The sequence below is a fragment of the Zea mays genome, chromosome 5, assembly GCF_902167145.1.
Source record: "Zea mays cultivar B73 chromosome 5, Zm-B73-REFERENCE-NAM-5.0, whole genome shotgun sequence".
Lineage (NCBI taxonomy): Eukaryota > Viridiplantae > Streptophyta > Magnoliopsida > Poales > Poaceae > Zea > Zea mays.
The window spans coordinates 173,489,602-173,494,246 of record NC_050100.1 but is presented as its reverse complement, the minus strand read 5'-3'; positions in this window follow the sequence as shown (position 1 = coordinate 173,494,246).

The window sequence follows — 4,645 nt, the reverse complement described above, 5'->3', positions numbered from 1 at the left end:
CCAAGCAGTTGAATGATTGAAAGTGCATTCATCCCTTTTTTTGGGTTTTGATGATTTGGATAACAACACATTTAAAGGTCTAACAAGTTTGCTAAGTGTTGAATAGGAAATTTAGTATGATGAACATACTTGAATAATGCATAATGATCAGTGAACAAAGGTTCAACACAAGGTTAAATAACCAATGAGACAATGCAAATGGATATAATATAGTTTGTATATTAGTTTGAATACATGGACAAGACCTGAGAAATCACTATGCATAAATATGATCAGAATAGATATTGTAGTGATTAATAGGATTGGTCAAGCCAAAATGAATAAGATATAGGGAATCGTGAATTGGCTTGACCATATTACTATTAGTCTATGTATGCTTCTATGAAAATCAAATTAGAGCTTGATAGTCGCCTAGAGGGGGGGTGAATAGGGCGAAACTGAAATTCTCAAAAATAATCACAACTACAAGCCGGGTTAGTGTTAGAAATATAATCAAGTCCGCGAGAGAGGGTGCAAAACAAATCGCAAGCAAATAAGAGGTGTGACACGCAGATTTGTTTTACCGAGGTTCGGTTCTTGCAAACCTACTCCCCGTTGAGGTGGTCACAAAGACCGGGTCTCTTTCAACCCTTTCCCTCTCTCAAACGGTCCCTCGGACCGAGTGAGCTTTCTCTTCTCAATCACTTCGAACACAAAGTTCCTACAAGGACCACCACAAAATTGGTGTCTCGTGCCTCAATTACAAGTGAGTTTGATCGCAATAAAGAATCAAGAAAGAAGAAAGCAATCCAAGCGCAAGAGCTCGAAAGAACACAAGCGAATCTCTCTCACTAGTCACTAAAGCTTTGTGTGGAATTTGGGAGAGGATTTGATCTCTTGAGTGTGTCTAGAATTGAATGCCTAGCTCTTGTAAGTGGTTGGAAGTGTGAAAACTTGGATGACTTGAATGTGGGGTGGTTGGGGGTATTTATAGCCCCAACCACCAAACTAGCCGTTTGGTGGGGCTGACTGTCGTATGGTGCACCGGACAGTCCGGTGCACACCGGACATGTCCGGTGCGCCAGCCACGTCACCAAAGCCGTTGGGTTCCGACCGTTGGAGCTCTGTCTTCTGGGCCCGCCTAGATGTCCGGTGGCGCACCGGACATGTACTGTAGAGTGTCCGGTGCGCTAGTATGGGCGTGCCTGACTTCTGCGCGCACTGGCGCGCATTCAATGCGCTGCAGGTAGCCGTTGGCGCCGAAGCATCCGTTGCCTCGATGTCACACCGGACAGTCCGGTGTACACCGGACATGTCCGGTGAATTATAGCGGACTAGCCGTTGCGAATTCCCGAAGCTGACGAGTTCCAGAGCTGCTCTTCCTTGGAGCACCGGACACTGTCCGGTGTACACCGGACAGTCCGGTGAATTATAGCGGAGCGCCTCTGTATTTTCTCGAAGGTGAGGAGTTCAGCGTGAAGTTCCCTGGTGCACCGGACACTGTCCGGTGCGCCAAACCAGGGCACACTTCGGTATCCCTTTGCTCTTTTGTTGAACCCAATTCTTGGTCTTTTTATTGGCTAAGTGCGATCCTTTGACACCTGTATAACTTATACACTAGAGCAAACTAGTTAGTCCAATTATTTGTGTTGGGCAATTCAACCACCAAAATTATTTAGGAACTAGGTGTAAGCCTAATTCCCTTTCAATCTCCCCCTTTTTGGTGATTGATGCCAACACAAACCAAAGCAAATATGGAAGTACATAATTGAACTAGCTTGCATAATGTAAGTGCAAAGATTGCTTGGAATTGAGCCAATATAACTACTCATAAGATATGCATGGATTGTTTCTTTGTTTTTAACATTTTGGACCACGCTTGCACCACATGTTTTGTTTTTGCAAATTCTTCTGTAAATCCTTTTCAAAGTTCTTTTGCAAATAGTCAAAGGTAAATAAAAAAGATTTTGCAAAGCATTTTCAAGATTTGAAATTTTCTCCCCTGTTTCAAATGCTTTTCCTTTGACTAAACAAAACTCCCCCTTAATGAAATCCTCCTCTTAGTGTTCAGGAGGGTTTTGATATTAATTTTGAAGAGGGTATACCAATTTGAAAATACTTTTTGAAAAACTAAAATTTTGGAAATTGGTGGTGGTGCGGTCCTTTTGCTTTGGGCTCTTACTCTCTCCCCCTTTGGCATGAATCGCCAAAAACGGAATCATTAGAGCCCTTCGAAGAACTCTCTCCCCCTTTGGTCATAAATAGATGAGTGAAGTTTATACCAAAGATGGAGTCCTTTTGCATTGGACTCGCCCCCAAAAGATGGAGAGATGCGTGGAGTGACGGCGAAGGACGAGTTGCGGAGTGGAAGCCTTTGTCTTCGCCGAAGACTCCAATTTCCTTTCAATATACCTATGACTTGGTTTGAAATAGACTTGAAAACACATTAGTCATAGCACATGAAAGAGACATGATCAAAGGTATATAAATTAGCTATGTGTGCAAATTAACAAAAGAAGTTCCTAGAGTCAAGAATATTTAGCTCATACCTAAGTTTGTTAAAAGTTTGTTCATCAAGTGGCTTGGTAAAGATATCGGTTAATTGATTTTTAGTATTAATGTAAGAAATCTCGATATCTCCCTTTTGTTGGTGATCCCTTAAAAAGTGATACCGAATGGCTATGTGTTTAGTGCGGCTATGCTCAACGGGATTATCCGCCATGCGGATTGCACTCTCATTATCACATAGAAGAGGAATTTTGGTTAATTTATAACCATAGTCCCTAAGAGTTTGCCTCATCCAAAGTAGTTGCGCACAACAATGGCCTGCGGCAATGTACTCGGCTTCGGCGGTAGAAAGAGCTACGGAATTTTGCTTCTTTGAAGCCCAAGACACCAAGGATCTTCCCAAGAACTGGCAAGTCCCCGATGTGCTCTTTCTATTGATTTTACACCCCGCCCAATCGACATCCGAATAACCAATCAAATCAAATGTGGATCCCCTAGGATACCAAAGCCCAAACTTAGGAGTATAAACTAAATATCTCAAGATTCGTTTTACGGCCGTAAGGTGAGCTTCCTTAGGGTCGGCTTGGAATCTTGCACACATGCATACGGAAAGCATAATATCCGGTCGAGATGCACATAAATATAGCAAAGAACCTATCATCGACCGGTATACCTTTTGATCGACGGATTTACCTCCCTCGTCGAGGTCGAGATGCCCATTGGTTCCCATGGGTGTCTTGATAGGTTTGGCATCCTTCATTCCAAACTTGCTTAGAATATCTTGAGTGTACTTCGTTTGGCTTAGGAAGGTGCCTTCTTGGAGTTGCTTCACTTGAAATCCTAAGAAATACTTCAACTCCCCCATCATAGACATCTCGAACTTTTGTGTCATGATCCTACTAAATTCTTCACATGTAGACTCGTTAGTAGACCCAAATATAATATCATCAACATAAATTTGGCATACAAAAAGTCATTTTCAAGAGTTTTAGTGAATAGAGTAGGATCGGCTTTTCCGACTTTGAATCCATTAGTGATAAGGAAATCCCTAAGGCATTCATACCATGCTCTAGGGGCTTGCTTGAGCCCATAAAGCGCCTTAGAGAGTTTATAGACATGGTTAGGGTACTCACTATCTTCAAAGCCTGGAGGTTGCTCAACATAGACCTCTTCCTTGATTGGTCCATTGAGGAAGGCACTTTTCACGTCCATTTGATAAAGCTTAAAGCCATGGTAAGTAGCATAGGCTAATAATATGTGAATTGATTCAAGCCTAGCTACGGGTGCATAGGTTTCACCGAAATCCAAACCTTCGACTTGGGAGTATCCCTTGGCCACAAGTCGAGCTTTGTTCCTTGTCACCACACCATGCTCATCTTGCTTGTTGCGGAAAACCCACTTGGTTCCTACAACATTTTGGTTAGGACGTGGAACTAAATGCCATACCTCATTCCTAGTGAAGTTGTTGAGCTCCTCTTGTATCGCCACCACCCAATCCGAATCTTGTAGTGCTTCCTCTACCCTGTGTGGCTCAATAGAGGAGACAAAAGAGTAATGCTCACAAAAATGTGCAACACGAGATCTAGTGGTTACCCCCTTATTAATGTCACCGAGGATGGTGTCGACGGGGTGATCTCGTTGGATTGCTTGGTGGACTCTTGGGTGTGGCGGTCTTTGTTCTTCATCCTCCTTGTCTTGATCATTTGCATCTCCCCCTTGATCATTGCAGTCATCTTGAGGTGGCTCATTTGCTTGATCTTCTACTTCATCAACTTGAGCTTCATCCTCATTTTGAGTTGGTGGAGATGCTTGCGTGGAGGAGGATGGTTGATCTTGTGCATTTGGAGACTCTTCGGATTCCTTAGGACACACATCCCCAATGGACATGTTCCTTAGCGCGATGCACGGAGCCTCTTCAATACCTATCTCATCAAGATCAACTTGCTCTACTTGAGAGCCGTTAGTCTCATCAAACGCAACGTCACAAGAAACTTCAACTTGTCCAGAGGACTTGTTAAAGACTCTATATGCCCTTGTGTTTGAATCATATCCTAGTAAAAAGCCTTCTACAGTCTTAGGAGCAAATTTAGATTTTCTACCTCTTTTAACAAGAATAAAGCATTTGCTACCAAAGACTCTAAAATATGAAATATTGGGC